Genomic DNA, 21,603 nt, shown 5'->3' on the forward strand with positions numbered 1-21,603 from the left:
ACTAGTAACATTAGAAAGGGAAAATGTAAACTCCTGAACAAAATTTTAAGAAATTTCTATAAACCTGGAATGCGGAAAATCTAGCTGAACAGTTTATATGAAAAATATTATGGGTTTTATTTAGGCTAACTGCCAGTGCCATGGGAGCCAACAGTGTAATTTTAGCTTGTAAAGAAATGAGTGCAATCTCTGCCTGCATAGAAGTACAATATTCATTTAATAACGGGAAACTTCAGCTTTCTTATCTGCAAAATTAGACGCTAGATTAGATGATTTCCAGGTCCCATACAGTGCTATTTTATGAGTATATGACTCTATGACTTAGAAGTTCTCAACTTGAATCCTGCCTTTCCAGAAAATGACCATTGGAAAGAAATATAGGCTTGACGAAAACAGATAATTCATTTCTCTGGTTAACTTTATAGTTTGGATAATCTCCGAAGAGAAAACAAAAAAGATTCTTTTTCTGTGTGTGTGCTAACCTGACCCACAGATATACACCATGTCAAGCTTCACACAGAACTATTTTGCTTCAGATGCCAAGCCTGAGAAACCAGTTTTTCCTGAAGTTTGCCTGATAAATACGTTTATGATGAGCTGTACTGTCATTCTTTTATCTTGCCATAACCTTGGAGGGCCCCTCCTAAGCTGGCCAACTGCCTGTTGACGTTGGTAATCAAGGATTTCAGAGGCAGACATCAAGGCCAACATGGGGCAACGACAGGAGGGACTAGAGTACTCTGCCATACGAGGCTGCGGGAAGGCATGGATCCGAGTTTTAGCCACAGCATAATAGGCGGTCTGTGATGGTTTTGTGGGTAACCAGTGAGCTTCCCCAATTGATCAGTGCAGTTATCATTCTATTTTAGAACCCTAATTGGCATTTCCAAGCATTTTAAATATATTTTGAGAAAAAGGCAGTAAAAGAGACTAAATCTGGGGGAAAGCAAAGCTTCAGTAAAAATAGCATTCCAAATATTTCAGCTGGGATCTCTTTGTCTAGCTAACAGAGATTTGGAGAGTGGATCAGAAGGCCTGTATCTCCTTCCCCTTGTGCAATTATCCAGGTATATGCCCGTGGGCAAGCCATTGAACTGATCCTGGGCCCCTGTTTCCTCACTTACAAGATGAAGAGGAGCCCCACTTTGCTACTTCCAAGAGCATAGGAGCTGAGCACCTTTGGGTTGCCCTGGTTTGTGAAGGCCCCCTGAACTAAGAACACATTATATATTGATCAGGAAAGGAATTGGATATAGGCTTGGAGGTGATCTCTGTAAAGTCAGAAGGAGGATCCTAGGATTCTAAGGCTATATGCACAGGGCAGTGAGCAAGAACTGAAGTTACAGGACACCCAGGTTCCTGTCTCAGGTAAGTCCCTTCCAGGTGTTGGCTGAGTTGCTCTATGGCTCATTTTCTTAATTGTGTCAAGCAGAAGAGGTCACAGAGGGTGGAGCATTGGCCAATGCATCATGTTCTCAAGGTTCTGAAAAAAGGACAGAGGGAGCAGAAAGGCCAGAAGAGGAGTTTCCACAGCAAACTGACCACAACTGACTATCCCATTCCCTTCCCAGACTGGAAGGGACAAAGGCACCGGGTAGCTGCAGCCTCCATGGTTTCATAAGTACCTTCATCCCTTTAGCACCATAGCCACCAACTTGAGCAAGGAAATCAAGATCTTTAACAAACAGGGGAAGTCCAGGAGATGGTAATTAGGTGAACTTTTGGAGATTTTGCGGGAATCCATAGATGTTTATCTTTTCAAGAGATAGACTCCCTTTTAAATTTTGGTAAAATCTACATAAATGTCTTTTACCATTTTAGCCATTTTTACATGTACAATTCAGTGGAGAGGCTCTTTTTGATAACTTTCGTTCTCTCCCTGTGCTGATGTAGACTGTACTCCCTGCTAGGAAGATTCGTGGTTGTTCTGTAGGGTCATTCTGAGGGCTTCATCCAGTTAAGTGGATTTGGCTCCTGCAATAGGGGAATAACCCAAAATACCAGAAACAGGACAGGAAATTATTCTGTGGTCATTTATCCTTTATACTGATGAGATCAGATTTGCTGCTCTGTCCCTTTAATTTTTATCTCTGCATCGTCCCTAACCACTTATCTTGACCTGTGGCTTGCCCTTGGGCCTGATCTCTTTCATTATAGTGCATTTTGGTTCTCTGCTGACTCCTGGCTCATTCTGACTATTAAGAAAAAAACCTATTTTTCTTGGGATGTGACTTGTCTGCCCCTTCAGTGGTCCTTGCAGAGCTTATTTGTCAGATACGATTGACAGCTTCTGCTCTCTACCTGAGCTCCAATCCCATTTCCCTGACTGCCTACTGGCCATTTCCTCTGGAATGTGCAGGTCATTGTTCTGACAAGCAGATTGCAACATGTCCAAAAACAACCTTCTTTTTTTTTTTTTTGCCACAAATCAGCTGCTCATATAAACTGTCAGTCCCTCTCAATAGTCCATGAAGTTATTTAGATATAGAGAAGCAAATTCCTCTTTGATTTGATCTCCTCTTTCATCACTCTCAGCTGTCAGCCCCTGGAACAATCCGGTTTTCCTTCAAATATTGATCTTGTTTCTGTCCTTCCCTCTCTCCTATGCCCATTTCTAGGTCCGTACTTCCTCTAATATCATCTAATGTTCGTGTCTACCCTTTCCCTGATTCAATTCCCTGTGAAAGACTGAGGCCAGACCTAGACTACCTTCATTAATCAAATCACGTCTATTCAAAACTCTGAAGTTCTTCCCTATTTATATAGACTTCTTGCTCTTCTTTGCTGTCAAAATTTCCTCTAATCTGATCTCATACTAGACAATATTTCTGCCAGGTGGCTATATTGTAACGGGAAGTTTAATGGACTTGGAGTTAGTGGATCTGCTTTCAAATCCTAGCCCTGTACTCAGCAGAATGACCTTGGGCAATTCACTGACTCTTGAAACCTTGAATCCCCATTTGCAAAACTGGGGTGATAATACCTATGTCATAGGGAAGTTTATGAGATTGTAGTAATATCTGTGGAGACAGTTTAGCATTGTGCTCGGAACCCGTGTTTGGGCTGACTTACTTGGTTCAATACCAGGCTTTCCCACTCAGTAACTATGTGACCTGAAGCAAGTTCCTTAGCCTCTCTGGGTTTCATCAGTTTCATTTGTAAAATGGATACATTACCTATGAGGTAGCATATACCTCATAGGTCTGTAGTGACAATTAAATGAGATAATATATGTAAAGCACTTTAACACAGTGCAAGGCACATTGTAAGCTGTAATAGGTGTAAACGATTATAATTATGCAGCAAGAGACCTAGTGTAATCGGCACTTGATATATGTTTGGTAAGTTTGTTTGTGTGAGACAGTGTCTCACTCTGTCACTGACACTGGTGTCCAGTGATCATAGCTCACTTGCAGCCTTGACCTCCCAGGATCAAGCTGTCCTTCCACTTCAGCCTCCCAAGTAGCTGGGACTATAGGCGCGCACCTTCACACACTGCTAAATTGTTTTGTATTTTTTGTAGAGAAAGGGTCTCACTGTGTTTCTCAGGCTAGTCTTGAATTTTTGGGCTCAAGCGATCCACCCACTTCAGCCTCCCAAAGTGCTGGGATTATAGGCGTGAGCCACCACGCCCAGCCTAAGTATGTTGATGAATTCATCTTATTCAGATGATCTTACTTCCCATTAATTTTTGCTATGTACATTCTTATGCCACCCTTCCTCCAGACAGACTGACTGCTTTGGTTTTCCATGAATATATCTTTCACTTTTCCTGCCTTTGATAATGGTTTCCTATTATAATTTATAATTCATCACATGAAATAGTAGGTGCTATATCATTTCTAGGATGTCATAATTTCTCTTTCCTGCCAATCCAGATTCTTTCCATTTTTTAAGGTCTCTCCTAAACGTTGGCTTGGTGACACTTTCCCTCATTACTTCTGTACTTATCAGTGTCTCATTTTTCTGAACCAATTACCCTTGGCTTAGCACTTGATGCCATTAATCTGTCAGGTATACTTAGCTACTGTTTCCTGTATATTCATTTTGTGTCTTCAACTAAAATGAAAACGTTCCTCAATCCAGCCTTGTTTCAGAACATGCAGTAAATATATAGTGACTATTAAATCCATTAGATCCAACATTCTAGAATAATTTTTTAGGTCTACAGCCTCTTATCAAAAGACTGGCCTATGAGGGTGGGCAGAGGGTTTGGAAATAAGAAGTTCTTGCTGCATTGGACAAGGTCCTTTGGCCTCCAGGCCACATTGTCAGAGAAGTGCTTAAGCATAGGGGCCCCGAAGGTGAGGGGCTGGAAGTAGACCATCAGACCATCCCTGATACAGACAGGAAAGTGTCCCCATTCAAGTCTCATTCTTGCTGTGACAGGCTTTGCCTTTAACTAGTTTCTCAAACTTCTTGCACTTTTACACAACATTTGCCCTACTGAGAAACTGGTTTTGCGTGAAACTTCCCATGGCTTGAAGCAAGTCTCCATGACGGTGTTTGCATACCACTGGGGTTTTATTCCTCCCATACATGCCAATAAAGATGAAGTGGCATTAAGATGACGTGATATGAAGGACATCACTGCAGCCTGCAAAGCAGAGAATGTTTGAACTATATGAAAGAGTCATACCAGGATTTCACAATTACAGAGAAGGCCAAGAAAGACTAGTCAAGAATGCAAGGTGAATAACGCTGTCTCTGCTCCAGTTCTTACGGGTACTGTAGCCTCCATTGAACTCCCATTTCTCTGCACTCCTGTAGTACATATTATCTGGACTACACAATTCAGTCCTGCATTACACAGTGTCCTTCAAAAATTGCTTTGTGTGTTGGGTTCTCCCAGCTAGTTGTAAGTTCCTGAGAATACAGACCACATCTTATACTTACTTCCTTGCTGTTGTATATAGAGCTTCGCAATACCATTTAACTCAGTGTTGGGCACAATACAATTCTCAACAGTAAATGTTGACGGATTTGATTTTGGAAATGTAAATTTATAAAAAGTGGCCCTGCAAAGGAGAATGAGAAGACTCACTTCCTTTTGAGGGCTGTGGGCCTGGGAGTCCCATCGTCATTTGCAGTGTTGCCAGCAGCAGCAGCCTCCTTCCACAGGACAGGGAGTCAGTACAGCACTGGTAGGACACATGGTTTCAGTGCTTTCCCACTCAGGAGAAGACCACTCAGCACAGTGCCAGAGACCCTGCCCTGATTCCCCTTTCTCCTCCCAATCATAGAGGCCATGCAGGTAGAACTTGAGGGGCATCAGAGATTATCTGACTGAACTGCCTTGTTTTGTAGGTGAGGAAACAAGGCAAGAGCAGCTGAGGGTGGTGGAGAGCATATGCATGGGCTTTGGAGTTAGGCAGTACTGGACTCTAATCCCAGTGCTGTTACCCTTTAGCTGTGCGATTGTGGGAGAGTGTGTTAACATCTCAGAACCTTGATTTCCTCATCTTTAAAGTACAACAATGGCGACCCACAGGAAATGTTGTAAAAACTCAGTGAAATAATATATGCAAACAGAGTGCTTGGCAATAATAGATGCTCAATACCTGTTGGGCTCTCTATTTTCCTTCTCTTGAGTCTCCTGCCCAAAGTCATAAAACAATTTAGTGCTAGCCTCTCCTGTTTTTCAAGCTGTTTTCTTTCAATCAGGTACTAAAGCTAGCCTCCTACCCACTAGAAAATTAGGATCAACCATTAACAAGTTTTTTAATGCTGAAATTTATAACAAAATTTTTAATGCTCACCGGACGTGGTGGCTCATGCCTGTAATCCCAGCACTTTGAGAGGCCAAGGCAGCCAGATCACCTGAGGTCGGGAGTTCGAGACCAGCCTGACCAACATGGAGAAACCCTGTCTCTACTAAAAATACAAAAATTAGCCGGGCATGGTGGTGCATGCCTGTAATCCCAGTTACTTGGGAAGCTGAGGCAGGAGAATTGCTTGAATGGGCGGAGGTTGCGGTGAGCCGAGATCGCACCATTGCACTCCAGCCTGGGCAACAAGAGTGAAACTCCATCTCAAAAAAAAGAAAATCTCAAGGTTTGGACATCATTATTTTGAGCACATTTATATACCTTGAGATAAAAGAACTTAAAAGATAGAAATACTAAATTTCAGTGTAAAATTCAAAGGCATTGAGGTTTTATCCATTTCCAACTACAGTGTTTGAACTTTTTTTTACTCCTAAAATAGTACTCATGGCCTTTTACCCCTTACAAAAATAAAAACATTTCTGGCTTTGCAACCTGATATTTTTCACCTGTCTTTCTTAAGACATACTCTGCTGTCCATTAATCACCAATTGGATCTAAAATGAAAACACCGCTGTCGGGGTTCTGTTAAAAAAATAGAAACTTTTTTTTTCTTTTAGACAGGGTCTCACTCTGTCACGCAGTCAGTGGCACAACCATGGCTCACTGCAGCCTCAAACTCCTGGGCTCAAGTAATCCTCCCACCTCAGCCTCCTGAATAGCTGGGATACCTGTAATACAGGTATTACAGGTATACCCAGCTAAAAAAAAAATAGAAACATATTAGTAACAATCATGTGTAGTGGTTTTGTTTCAGAAATAAAATACACATTCAGTCAGGTGTGGTGGCTCATGCCTGTAATCCTGGCACTTTGGGAGGCTGAGGCGGGAGGATCACTTGAGTCTAGAAGTTTGAGACTAGCCTGGGCAACATAGTAAGACCCTCTCTTTACAAAAAAAAATACATAAATACATAAATAAATAAATACAAAAATTAGCTGGACATGGTGGTATGTGCCTGTAGTCCCAGCTACTAGGGAGGCTGAAGCAGGAGGATTGCTAGAGCCTGGGAGGTTGAGGCTACTGTGAGCTGTGCTTGGGCCACTGTACTCTAGCCTGGGTGACAGAAGAGCAAGACTCTGACTTGAAGAAAAAAAGAAATGGACATTCATATCATTTATAAAAGTGAATGGTTGATGATAAACCTTTTTTTCCCCCATACTGGAAAGGATTTCCTGAGATCATTATTTCTTTCTTTTCTCTGCCTCAGCCTCCCGAGTAGCTGGGATTACAGGCGACTGCCACCACACCCGGCTAATTTTTGTATTTTTAGTAGAGACGGAGTTTCACCATGTTGGCCAGGCTGGTCTTAAACTCCTGAACTGGTGATCCACCCACCTCGGCCTCCCAAAGTGCTGGGATTATAGGCGTGAGCCATTGTGCCCAGCCAAGATCATTATTTCTTTAAGAATTTTTAGTTAACAGTCATTGTATTTAGCTACAAGTAAATCTTCAAGCATGGAATAGAATCAGACAGACCAGAAGAAAAATATTATCATGAAAGGCCTCCCAATTGTGATTATTACAATTATCATATTGTGATAGATGGTTCATGATTTAGAGGATCAGTTAGGTCCTGCAAGACAGAGACAAAGCAGGGGCAAATCTCCCTGGAGTTTTCTTTGTGGAGGGTATGGTAGGCAAAATGATGATCCCCCAAAATGTTCACATCAAAATTCTCAAAACCTGTCCTATGTTATATTACATGGCAAGGGAGATAAAGTTGCAAAGGGAATTAAGGTTGCTAGTCAGCAGATCTTAACATAGGCAGAGCCGTCTGGGTTATCCAGGTGGACCCAATGTAATCACAAGGGTCTTTAATAGGAGATGAGGGAGGCAGAAGTCAACCAGAGGGATGGTTGATGAGGTGAAAAGAACTCAAGCTGCTATTGCTGGGTTTGAAGATGGAGGAAGAAGGCCATGAGCCAAGGAATGCAAATGGCCTCTAGAAACTTAAAATCGTGAGAGAATGGATTATCCCCTAGAGACTCCAGAAAAGAATGCAGCCCTGCTGACACCTTGATTTTATTAGGGAGACCATTTTGTACTTCTGAATTACAGAACTGTGAGACAATACATTTGTGTTGTTTTCAGTCACTAAGTTTGTGGTAATTTGTTTAAGCAGTGATAGGAAACGAATACATAAGGTCTCTCCAAACAAAGACTAACAGACCATCTTCCTCCAAAGATCCTGTTTGGCATTCTGGAATTTCACAAAACTATGAGTTACAAAGTTCCAAAAGGGACTGAGCCATGGGGAGAGGCTGAAAGCAAAAGTTGTGGAGGCACAGTGATCAGCGGTTAGCAGAGAGTGCCTCTCATGTTTGACACCATAAAGAATGGAGAGGAAATATAAATGAACTATTAACCTCAAGGAGAGACATGATTAATAGCAATACTTGGTATTTATGGCCAGGTGCAGTGGCTGAGCACTTTGGGAGACTGAGGTGGGCAGATTCATTGAGCCCAGGAGTTCAAGACTAGCCTGGGCAATAAGACAAAAACCCCGTCTCTACAAAAAGTACAACAATTAACAGTTTATTAGTGGCAAGCGCCTGTGGTCCCAGCTACTTCAGGAGGCGAGGTGGAGGATCACGTGAGCCTGGGAGAGGTTGAGGTTGCAGTGAGCCGTGATAGTGCCACTGCATTCCAGCCTGGGAAACAGAGGGAGACCCTGTTCAAAACAAAACAAAACAAAACAAAACAACTTGGTATTTATATCACATCTTATGTTTTATTTTTTATTAATTTATTTATTTTGAGACAGAATTTCACTCTTGTCGCCCAGGCTGGAGTGCAATGGTGCGTTCTCTGCTCACTGCAACCTCCACCTCTTGGGTTCAAGCGATTCTCCTGCCTCAGCCTTCTGAGTAGCTGGGATTACAGGCGCCCACGACCAGGCCCGGTTCATATTTTTGTATTTTTGGTAGAGACAGGGTTTCACCATGTTGGCCAGGCTGGTCTTGAACTCCTGACCTCAGGTGATCTGCCCGCCTCAGCCTCCCAAAGTGCTGGGATTACAGGCGTGAGCCACCATGCCTGACCTTATTTTAAATGGTCTCATTTAATTCTCCCATCAATGCTATGAGGTAGAAATTTTTATTACTCCATTTTGTAAACAAGAAAACGTGAAGCTAAGAAAATTATTTTTCCTGCAATTAGACAACAGTAAGTGGAAGAGTTGGGATTCAAACAGATCCAAACCTTTAAATGCTTCACTACTTTGGTATCTGTCCTACCAGAGCCACTCAGCCAGGAAGTGTACGATATGTAGAGATTGCTTATTAGATCAGGTAATTTCTGCTGGTTAAGTGGAGGTTACGGGCAGATGTGGACATTGTGCAGTGGTATCCACCCTCCACGTGTCTGCTTCTCATGAACATGAAGTCTTCCTAAAATGTACCCACTGTGAAACATCACTGCCAGTGGTGGCTTCTTGCTGAACATTTTTAATCGACTGTCCACCATAAACCTAAATTTGACAGGTCTAAAATATAGCTCAACTCTACCTCTCTACCTCAGTCAGACCTTTCTCCTGACTTTCCTATTTCTTTTAAGAATTTCATTATTTTTAAACCCAGCCATGTAGATTCAACATCTATAAAAACTATGACAGCCACTATTGGCTAAGAATGCATTCCTGTTTTTGTGCAAAGCATTTTAGATGTCATCCATTTAATCCTCCCAACAACCCTATGAGGAAGGTACAATTGTTAACCCTGTTTTATAGATGAGGAAATTGAAGCTTATGTAAATTGCCAAAGGTGACACCTTAGCATCATCTTTCATTACTCATCTCCTTCACCTTCCATAGCTCGTGAGTCACCAAGTCCTGTCAATTCTCCCTCTGTATTGTTTCTTTTGTTTATTGCTTTCTTTCCATGTCCATTGTCACTGTACCAGTCTTGCCCGTTTTTGACCTATGCCTGAATTGCTACCATAGCCCAATATGGTCTTCCTTGTTCTATAATCTCCTTCCTCGCATCTTTCTAATTTGCTTTGGTCAGAGTAAGCCACCTAAAGTCCCACTTTTATTCCATCTATCTTCAAGTTCAAACCTTTAAACTGGAAAAGATACACTCAAATGTCCCCAGAGGTAATCTTTGGAGAGTGTTATGGTAGCAATATTTTTTAAACAAATTAAATAATTTAGCTATATTAAAAGTAAAAGAAAAATGTGTTACAACGATATGTTGAAATGATAGGACAAGATGCGTATAAAAATTAGCAACCATTGTACCCTATAAAATGTGTGGTTCTAGCTTTGGGGAACTCTCACTGGCCATCTGACCATCTCAAATATGCAAATGCTTTTTGGAGAGGCAAATCTTCTCATAAAAAGAACAGTTACGTAAATGTGTTTAATGTTTTCCATGTACTTATACATTTTATTATTAGTATTAAAATAATAAGTGTACGTGGAAAAAAAAACCTCAATCAAAATACTACCAAAGGAAAATAGTAACTATGGGTGGGGAAGGATGTGTTAATTAATTTGATTGTGGTAATCATTTCACAATGTATATGTATCGTATTGTATACCTTGAATTATATAATTTCTATATGTCAATTATGCCTCAGTAAAGCTACTGAAAAAAGAAAACAAATTCCACCAAAGGATAAAACAATAAAAAAATTTATCTCTCAAGGTAACTATTGAATAAGGTGTTTTGTATATTTTTCTTTACACTTGTCTGTAATTTACAGACTTTGTTGTTGTTGTTGTGACAGAGTCTCTTGCTCTGTTGCCCAGGCTGGAGTGCAGTGGCACAATCTTGGCCTGTGCCACCGCGCCCGGCTAAATTTTTATTTTTTTAAGCAGAGACAGGGTTTCGCCATTTTAGCCAAGCTGGTCTGAAACTCCTCACCTCAAGTGATCTGCCCACCTCTGCCTCCCAAAGTGCTGGGATTAACAGGCATGAGCCACTGCACCCGGCCAATTTACAGACTTTCTACAATGAACATGTATTGCTTTATAATAAAACATAAGGTCAATAAAGCATAATGTAAACAAAGGAACCAAACTCTCCATCATTCCCTGCTACTTGTAATATAAAGTCTAAATTCTTTGACTGAGGCCTGATGTAATTTGGCCCAAACTGCTTTCCAGGCTTATTATAATATACTCTTAAATTTAAATGTTCTGCATCAGGTAAACTATTTTAAACACAGTTTTTCCTGCTGTATCTCTGACTTATGCTTCTTTTTTCTTCCTGAAATGAGCTTCCCCATTCTCTTTCAATATCCCAACTCAATCTATCGTTCAAGGTCTTAGACCCATGGAAAGCCTTTCCTAAGAAGGAAGGAGTCAGCATGTAGTATTTACTATGTGTGCTAGGCCCTCTACTTGGAGCTTTACTTGGTACTTCATCTAACCCTCACAATAACTCTGGAAGGTTGATGTTATCTTCATTTTGCAGATGAGAAGACTATGTTTCCCTCAAGCCACACAGCCAGCATGTGGTGGAGCTGGAATTTGTTGCCGGCTGAATCTTCTGCCCCAGGTCAGCAAGTTCTCATTTTTTCTAACTTTTGTGGCTCATATCTGAATGATAAGTTTTACCAGTAATCACAGAAGTGCATTCTAAGATAGTGGAATTTCTTATAATGTTATTTTTAACTAAGTTTGTGGTAATTTTTATTGGTGGTAACTTATATTTGTATTTTTATCTTCTCAACAAAAGCTCCTTTTGGGAAAACTTGGGTTCGAGTCCTAACTTGCTACTAGCTATTTGTCTTTGAGCAAACTCTTTAACTTTTCTCAGCCTCAGTTTCCTCCACTGTAAAATACAAAATAATAATATCTAATTCTTGAGGGTTATGAAAGTTAAAAGCCCAGAATATTCCTTGTACAAAAGAGCTGCCTGTGGTGTATTTGATTTGACATGATGATAGTTTATTTTCAAATCCATTACATTTCTAGTTTCTTTATAGTAACTAGAAATATAATAAACCACTATAGTGGTTTGAGATTTTTTTTTTTTTTTTTTTTTCCAAGACGGAGCCTCTCTCTGTCACCCAGGCTGGAGTGCAGTGGTGCGATCTCAGCTCACTGTAACCCTGGCTCCTGAGTTCAAGCAGTTATCCTGCCTCAGCCTCTCGAGTGGCTGGGATTACAGGCGTCCACCACTACACCCAGTTAATTTTTGTATTTTTAGTAGAGATGGGGTTTCACCATGTTGGCCAGGCTGGTCTTGAACTCCTGACCTTGTGATCTGCCTGCCTCGGCCTCCCAAAGGGCTGGGATTACAGGCGTGAGCCACTGTGCCCAGCCAAGATATTCTTAAAACTCAGTGACCTAAACTAGAGGAATAGATCTTTTGTGTCAAGACAATAGAAAATTGACTACATAAACTTTAAAAGTATTTTTAATTAAAATTGGTTTTCTGCTTTTTGGTCAGAATATCCCATCTTGCTGTTTAACCAACATTGAACAAGAGGTTCAGTTACTGGTTAAAGACTGTTCCTGAGGTAAATGTTTACATTTATAAACATGAATGTTGTGACTGAATGTTGTCACTGTTAGTCCAGAAAGCCACTGTGAATTTAAAAACAGTACACTGAGACATATGTTTACTCAGAAAATGAAAAAAAATTAAAAAAATCTCTGGCCTTCAAAAACAGCAATTTTGAAAAACAGATTATTTATATCAGAAAAAAAGGAAGCCAGAAACAGTGGTTCATGCCTGTAATCCAACACTTTGGGAGGCCAAGGCAGGAGGATTGCTTGAGTCCAGGAGTTCTAGACCAGCCTGGGCAACCAAGCAAGACTCTGCCTTTACAAAACAAACAAAAATTAGCTGGGCATGGTAGCACATGCCTGTAGTCCCAGCTACTCAGGGGGCAAGAGGACCACTTGAGTCCAGAAGGTTGAGGCTGCAGTGAGCCATGAAGGTGCCACTGTGTTCCAGCCTGGGTGACAGAGTGAGACCCTGTCGAAAAGAAAGGGAAAGGGGAAAGGGAAGGGAATTACTGTATTCATTCCAATTATTTTCTTCAGGGTCAGATAAAAAGAAGCAAAACTTGCCTAAAGAAATGGTTCATACGGCCGGGTGCAGGGGCTCATGCCTGTAATCCCAGCACTTTGGGAGGCTGAGCCGGGTAGATCACCTGAGGTCAGGAGTTTGAGACCAGCCTGGCCAACATGGCGAAGCCCTGTCTCTACTAAAAATTCAAAAATTAGCTGGGTGTGGTGGCACATGCCTGTAATCCCAGCTACTTGGGAGGCTGAGACAGGAGAATTACTTGAACTCCGGAAGCAGAGGTTGCAGTGAGCTGAGATCACACCATTGCACTCCAGCCTGGGCAACAGTGAGACTCCATCTCAAAAAAAAAAATTTGTTCATAATTTTTTGGCTTTTACAGCATCTTTATTACCATTCTTTAATTTTTCAATTCCTGCACAGATTATTTATTTATTTATTTCTGTATTTGGAGATGGGGTCTCTCTCTGTCACCCAGGCTACGGTGCTATGGCACAATCTTAGCTCACTGTAATCTGGAACTCCTGGGCTCCAGCAATCCTCTTGCTTCAGCTTCCTCAGTAGCTGGGCCTATAGGTGCATGCCACCATGCCTAGCTAATTAAAAAAACAATTTTTTTGGTAGAGACAAGGTCTCACTATGTTACCCAGCCTGGTCTTGAACTCCAGGCCTCAAGTGGTCCTTCCACCTCAGCCTCCTGAGTAGGTAGGCCTACGCACATGTGCCATCACACCTGGCCTTTCTGCATAGATTTTCTGGTAAAGGTGCTGAAAGACCTTTACTTGCTAAACTGAATTAGATTTAATTTCATTCTGAAGTTTGTGAGAGTTGGCCATAATCCTTAGGATAATTGTGGAGGCAGAATAAAAAATTAGACAGGGGCCAGGCATGGTGGCTCACACCTGTAATCTCAGCACTTTTGGAGGCGGAGGTGGGCGGATCACTTGAGCCCAGGAGTATGGGACCAGCCTGGGCAACATGGCGAAACCCAGTCTCTACTAAAAATACAAAAAGTAGCCAGGTGTGGTGGCACATGCCTGTAGTTCTAGCTACTTGGGAGGCTGAAGCAGGAGGATTGCTTGAGCCTGGCAGGTGGACGTCACAGTGAACCAAGATGGCCCCGTTGCACTCTAGCCTGGGTGACAGAGTGAGACTCAAAAAAAAAAAAAAAAAAAAAAAATAGGTATTTGCCACTTAAATTTAAATTTTTGGTGAGTTGTGAATCAACAATTGAGAAAAATTATAAGCAACTGCTAATCTTTTTAGCCTTTTATTTACTTTTTTCCCTACTACCACCATTTTTTAAATTATAAAGTAATTTTCAGCCTTTTAAAAGATAAATACACCTGAGGTTAGAAATGACAATTCTATTATTATTAATATTTTACTTCACAGTTATTAAAAGACTTATCAAAATACCCTGACAAGAGCTGTAAGCGTGTGTTCCATCTAATATTGAAAATAAAGTTTGGGCTGTAAATAGTAAAAATCTCTCTTGAGATTGCAACTAAGAAATTCTCATTTCTCATTTGTCTAATCCCTATTTGTTATGAATTGTTTTATTAAAACAAAACAAAACCTTACACTGCTTGGCAAGTCATTAGGATTTTCGTAGGGTTTAAATATTCTACATCTGCCTCTAACAAGATTATCCGACTTTTCTCCTTCTCTGAACAATCTTCTTGAAAGAGTGGTTTATATTTCACAGTTTCCATTTTATTCCTTCTTACTCCTTCTTCGGCTCACTGCAATCTTGCCTTTGCAAGACTGCCTTCAGCAAAAACCACTCTCCCCAGTCAATTTATTGCTAAATCAAAGAAACGCATTTTCGTCTTTATCTTATGGGACTTCCCTGAGGTATTAACCCACCAGAAACATACTCTTGCCCTGCTTGAAACTTTCTTGGCTCTCTTTCTGTAGCAGCCATTTTCACTGCTTTCCTTTCTACTTCTCTAGTTTCTCCTTCTCAGTCTCCCTATGAGCTTTTTTTTTTTTTTTTTTTAGGTGGAGTTTTGCTCTTTTTGCCCAGGCTGGAGTGGAATCTTGCAGTCTCGGCTCATTGCAGCCTCCGCCTCCTGGGTTCAAGTGATTCTCCTGCCTCAGCTTCCTCAGTAGCTGGGATTACAGGCATGTGCCACCACGCCCAGCTAATTTTTGTATTTTTAATAGAGACAGGGTTTCACCATGTTGGCCAGGCTGGTCTTGAACTCCTGACCTCAGATGATCCACCCGCCTTGGCCTTCCAAAGTGCTGGGATTATAGGCGTGAGCCACTGCACCCAGCCTATGAGCTTCTTTAAACCTTGCAATTCCCTTGACTGCCAACATTTTTTTTTTGCCTCACTTTCCCTGTGGTCACATCCACCATTCATGTCTACAACTAAATATGGTGAATGAATCCAAAATCCTCGTCTCTTACCCAGACACTGCCTCTGACCTTAGGACATTGATAAATGCAATAGCTCACTCCTCTTGAGGTTCCATAGGCCCCTTGAACTTGACATGCTTAAAATTCAATTTCTCACCTTTTTTCTCCCCAAAATAAGCAGCACCACCATCCACTCATTTGCTCAGAAACCTGGGAGTTACCCTTGACACTGCTTTTCCCCTTAAATTAAGCTCATGTCTAATTGGTTGCAAGGTCCTTTTGATTCTAGCTTATCATCTTATATCTGTCTTCTCATTTCCATTAGGTTCTCTAACTTCTACAATTGTTTCCTGTCTTGCTTTACGTCTGCCCCACCTAACCATTCTTTATGTGGAAAAGTGTGAATCTGATCTTTCTTGTTTAAAATTTTTTCAATGGCTCCTCTATTGCTTGCCTTGAAAAAAGTCCAAATCCTTTGATATTTGGACACAGGGTTTCACTGTGTTGCCTAGCCTGGAGTGCAGTGGCACAATCACGGCTGACTGCAGCCTTGACTTCCTGGGCTCAAGTGATCCTCCTGCCTCAGCCTCCTGAGTAGCTGGGACTACAAGCATGTGCCTCTCCACCTGGCTAATTTTTTTTGTTTTTTTTTGTTTGTTTTTTTAGACAGAGTTTCACTCTTGTTGCCCAGGCTGGAGTGCAATGGTACGATCTCGGCTCACTGCAACCTCTGCCTCCTGGGTTCAAGCAATTCTCCTGCCTCAGCCTCCCGAGTAGCTGGGATTACAGGCATGTGCCACTATGCCCAGTTAATGTTTTGTATTTTTTAGTGGAGACAGGGTTTCTCCCAGGCTGGTCTCAAACCCCTGACCTCAGGTGATCCACCCTCCTCGGCCTCCCAAAGTGCTGGGATTACAGGTGTGAGCCACCATGCCCGGCCACACCTGGCTAATTTTTTTAAAGTTTTTTTGTAGAGACAAGGCCTGGCTATGTTGCCCAGGCTGTTCTCGAACTCCTGAGCCCAAGTGATATGCCTGCCTTAGCCTCCCAAAGTGCTGGGATTACAGGTGTGAGCCACTGTGTCCCACTGGCAAGTTAACTGTAAACTGGGAAGATTAATAGTTATGAGAATTAAATGAGGTAATATTCAATAAATGCTATTATTATTATGATTAATATCCTCATTCATGTCTTTGAAAATAGTACTACCATTTCCTTAAGATAAATTCTTTTTTTTTTCTTTTTTTTGAGATGGAGTCTAGCTCTAGCTCTGTCACCCAGGCTGTAGTGCAGGGGAGCCATCTCGGCTCACTGGGCTCACTGCAACCTCTGCCTCCCGGGTTCAAGCGATTCTCCTGCCTCAGCCTCCCGAGTAGCTGGGATTATAGGCATCTGCCACCACTCCCGGCTAATTTTTGTATTTTTAGTAGAGACGGGGTTTCACCATGTTGGCCAGGTTGGTCTTGAACTCCTGACCTCGTGATCCACCCGCCTTGGCCTCCCAAAGTGCTGAGATTACAAGCGTGAGCCACCGCACCTGGCCAAGATAAATTCATAAAGTAGAATTGTTGGGTATGCATTTTTAAAGACTTTCGTAAGCATATTGCCAAACTGCCCTCCAGAAGAGTTATACCTGTTTATATTCTCACCAGTGCTAATGAGAAAGTCTGTTTCTCCATATTGTTAACTCAATTGTGGGATTACCGGTTTTTAAAATAACTGCCAAATTGATAAGTGAAAAATCGTCTAGTTTTTGTAACTTATTGAGTCTGTTTAACAAATCTGCCACAGAAAGATCAGATATAGACTGATAATATAGAGTGTTGTCTGGGCTGGTCTCGAACCCCTGACCTCAGGTGTCAGACTGGCCAAAATGGTGAAACCCTGTCTCTACTAAAAATACAAAAATTACCCAGGTGTGGTGGTGCATGCCTGTAATCCCAGCTACTCAGGAGGCTGAGGCAGGAGAATCGCTTGAACCTGTGAGACGGAGGTTTCAGTGAGCCGAGATCGCGCCACTGCACTCCAGCCTGGGTGACAGAGCGAGACTCCATCTCAAAAAAAAAAAAAAAAAAGTGTTACTGCTATTTACTTTGTTTTCATTGTACATCTTAACATTCATGTTTTTCATCTCCTTCAGGACTGAGAACTTACAAATTTTTGAACTCCTTTAATTCCCTCTTTCCTTCCGATTCCTTAGGAATGAGCATGCACTTGTGTAATTGAGTTGAAGAAAATTTAACATATATTTCCTATTAAACTTTTAAGCTCAGTAGTCCAGTTTCTTTGTATACCTTTCCATGGGGAGCACAGAGTGCTGTGCTGAGTGTTGGTGACCTGTTTGGAATTCCTCTTTAGTCCCTAACTAGCTATACAACCTTGGGCAAGTCGTTTAACCTCTCTGGACCTTCATTTTCTTACATGTAATGTAAGTGAGATGGTACCAGGTAATTTCCTAGGTATCTTCTAGTTCTCACATTACCCAGGTTAACATTTTTCTTCCAAGAAGTTCCTTCCTACTCTGCTGTAAATATTGCCCTCCTCCAACATAGTGTCATCTCTGAGGCAGAACTTGCTTCTTTCTAGAACTGTAATTTGTTCAGTGTCATGAACCCTAAGATAACAGTAGCGACTACTATCCCAGAAGTATAGCCAAGACTTTGATGTGAAGTAGGTCTTATTCGCTTTTTGTGTGTGTGTGATAAAATCCTTTGAAAATTTGTTGCATGGTGGTTCATGCCTGTAACCCCAGCACTTTGGGAGGCTGAAGCAGGAGGATGGTTTGAGCCCAGGAGTTCAAAACCAGCCTGGGCAACAAAGCAAGACCCCATCTCTACAGAAAAAAAGTTTTATTTATTTATTTTTTATGTTTTTGAGATGGAGTCTCGCTCTGTCACCCAGGCTGGAGTGCAGTGGTGTGATCTCGGCTCACTGCAAGCTCCCAGGTTCATGCCATCCTCCTGCCTCAGCCTCCCGAGTAGCTGAGACTACAGGTGCCTGCCACCACACCCGTCTAATTTTTTGTATTTTTAGTAGAGACGAGGTTTCACCGTGTTACCCAGGATGGTCTTGATCTCCTGACCTCGTGATCCACCCGCCTCAGCCTCCCAAAGTGCTGGGATTACAGGTGTGAGCCACCGCATCCAGCCAAAAGTTTTAAAAATTAGCCAGGCATAGTGGTTTGCACCTGTAGTCCTAGTTACTTGGGAGGCTGAGGCAGGAGGATTACTTGAGCCCTGGAGGTTGAGACTGCAGTGAGCCATGATTATGTACTCCAGCCTCGGCAGTAGGAGACCCCATCTCATTAAAAAGGAAAAGAAAAGAAAATCTGTTGAAAGCTAGGGACCCACTCACAGAAAAGCATGTATAAGCATATATACACAAAATCTTAGGCGGCTCTTAGACCCTCTGGAGCCCATCTATATACTCTCTAGGAATCCACAAATCCTAGGCTAGGAACATTTGACTTACGAACATTCAAAGGATCCTTGGAGATTAACACAATTGTCAAAACCACTCTCTTCCTATTGGAAAAGGGAGCTGCTATATTACATAAAAAATAGAGAATATTAAAACTGTTTTTGCGGTCGGGCGCAGTGGCTTACGCCTGTAATCCCAGCACTTTGGGAGGCCGAGGCGGGCGGATCACGAGGTCAGGAGATCGAGATCATCCTGGCTAACACGGTGAAACCCCGTCTCTACTAAAAATACAAAAAATTAGCCGGGTGCAGTGGCGGGCGCCTGTAGTCCCAGCTACTCGGGAGGATGAGGCAGGAGAATGGCGTGAACCCAGGAGGTGGAGCTTGCAGTGAGCCAAGATTGTGCCACTGCACTCCGGGCTGGGCGAAAGAGAGAGACCCTGTCTCAAAAACAAAACAAAACAAAACAAAAACTGTTTTTGCTGCTGTAGCTGAAGGCATGCGTATGCTCAGGCTTCAGAGGAAGTTTTCCTCTAGTATCTTTCGCTGTGGCAAAAAGAAGGTCTGGTTGGCTCTCAGAGACCAATCATAACTCCCATCAGCAAATCAGAAGCTGATCAAACATGGGCTGATCATCCGCAAGCCTGTGCCTATCCACTCCCAGGCTCCTTGATGCCAGAAAAACCTTGGACCACCGGAAGAGCAGGCACCTGGGCACAGGTAAGCAAGAAGGTACAGCCAATGCCCAAAGGCCAGGGAAGGTAACCTGGATAAGGAGAATGAGGATTCTGTGCCAGCTTCTTAGAAGATACTGTGAATCTAAGAAGACTGATTGCCACATGTATTATACTCTGTACCAGAAGGTGAAAGGGACTGTGTTCAACAAGCGTATTCTCATGGAATTGTCCGCAAGCTGAAGGTAGACAAGTCCCGCAAGAAGCTCCTGGAGGACCAGGCTGAGGACCACTGGCCTAAGACTAAGGAAGTGTGCAAACTTCATGACGAGTGCCTCCAGGCCAAGAAGGAGGAGATCATCAAGATGTTGTCCAAGGAGTAAGAGACCAAGAAATAAACCTCCTCCTTTCTTGTCTATACATAGTGGCCTCAGTAATTACACAGACCATTCAAATAAAACAGGCTTTTATCTGCTTGAAAAAAACCCAACTCTCTAAAACCCAACCTTTTATGCTTACTTAATTGCAAATATCCTCTTCATAAATCAGATCATGTACTAACTGCTTAAATCTTTTAGAATAGAATCTGAACTCCGTACACTATAAGGTACTACATAATCTGGCTCCTGCCCACCCTTGTTTAATACTTTTGTGCCCCACTGGCTTCCTTTGGCTCTGGGAACACACCAACTCTCTACAAGTCACTCTGTTTCTGCTGAAGGGTCTTAGAGTGACCTCTTTTCTCTACCCTGACCACTTCCCCTGTTGCCATCCTTAAGGTCTCAGTTCAAATGTCCCCTCTTCATTTGAACTTCCCCCACCACCTTCACCCCTACCCCAAGTCATTCACTATCACCTCATCCAGTTTTTTTCCCTGTGTAGTCCATCTTATCACAGTCCAGGCCGTGGTTTTTGTTTATTGGCTTATTGTCTTCTCTCTCCACTTGAATGTTAGTTTCATGAGATAGGGAGCCTTACCTATCTTATTTATAACCATATTCCCAGAGCTAGGTGCAGTGCCTGGCACATACGGGTAGTAGGCACTCAATCACTGTTTGTCAATGAATAAACTTCAGCCAGGGATGGATTAAGTAAGACCTTAAGAGGGTCTAAACACTAAGGATTATGGTGCTTCTCCCCCATATTTAATTCTAACTAGCAATTTTGGTGCTCCTTCCCCATATTTAACTGTAACTAAAAACAGTACTAAACCACACAGTTACATGTACTGAGGCAAAAATAGCTTCTTTCTAGATTATCTGATTGTAAACCTTGGACTCCCTGCCTTGCTGGTGCCCTAAGTGTATGTGCTCTTCCTCTGTCCTGGGGGAGTCTAGCACTCACTCAGTCCTCTAGATGTGTTGGACACTGTTTTAGTTTAAGATTGCCTATGACTACAAAAAACCTTGCTGGGATATTGATGAAAATTATGTTAAATCTATAGATCAATTTGGGAAGAAATGACATCTTTATTGATTCTTGCAATCCATGAATATAGTATGCCATTCCAATTATTTGTCTTCTTTAATTTCTTTCATCAGCATTTTATAATTTTCAGCACACAGATCTTGTACATGTTTTGTTAGATTTATACGTAAATATTTAACGTTCTTTGGAGCAATTGTAAATGGTTCTGTTTTTAATTTCTGTTTCCACATATTTATTGTTAGTATGTAGAAAATCTTTCTTAGTAAAAGAAAGAAATGTACTTTTCAGTGAAGTAAACTTGTTTAGTGGTTTCCCCTTCACCTGCTGGGAAGGTAACAATCTATTTATCCTAACATTCAAGTACCTCCACAATGTGCCTCTGTATCTCTTAAATTTAACCTCATACCTAATTGCTAAATACCGATTTCTACTGCTACTGGAAGGGTTTACTCTTCTCTCACCTGAATACACCTTACTCATTATTCATTTCCACCTCCATGTCTTGGCTCATTGCCATTTGCCCTCTGGAATCGTCCCTCCACTGGCTTCTTCACTGCAAACTAAATCTGAACTATCCTTCAAGGATAAGGTCAAAACTGTTTATAAGTTGCCTTCCCTGATAATCCCAGCCTACATTGCTCCTTTTCTCCCCTGATTCTTTTTTTTTTTTTTTTTTTTTTTTGAGATGGGGTCTCACTCTGTTGCCAGGCTGGAGTCTGGAGTGCAGTGGTGCGATCTCGGCTCACTACAACCTCCGCCTCCCAGGTTCAAGTGATTCTTCTGTGTCAGCCTCCTGAGTAGCTGGAACTACAGGCGCCCACCACCACACCCGGCAAATTTTTGTATTTTTAGTAGAGACGGGGTTTCACCATGTTGGCCAGGATGGTCTCGATCTCTTAACCTCGTG

At 42.0% G+C, this 21,603-nt stretch overlaps 1 pseudogene; it reads left to right on the forward strand.

Annotated features, from left to right (window-relative positions):
• The first annotated feature begins 502 nt into the window (after positions 1–502).
• LOC100588950 lies at positions 503–19,651 on the forward strand (annotated as a pseudogene).
• The last annotated feature ends 1,952 nt before the right edge of the window (positions 19,652–21,603 follow it).

Source organism: Nomascus leucogenys, chromosome 23, assembly GCF_006542625.1.
Source record: "Nomascus leucogenys isolate Asia chromosome 23, Asia_NLE_v1, whole genome shotgun sequence".
NCBI classification, from domain to species: domain Eukaryota; kingdom Metazoa; phylum Chordata; class Mammalia; order Primates; family Hylobatidae; genus Nomascus; species Nomascus leucogenys.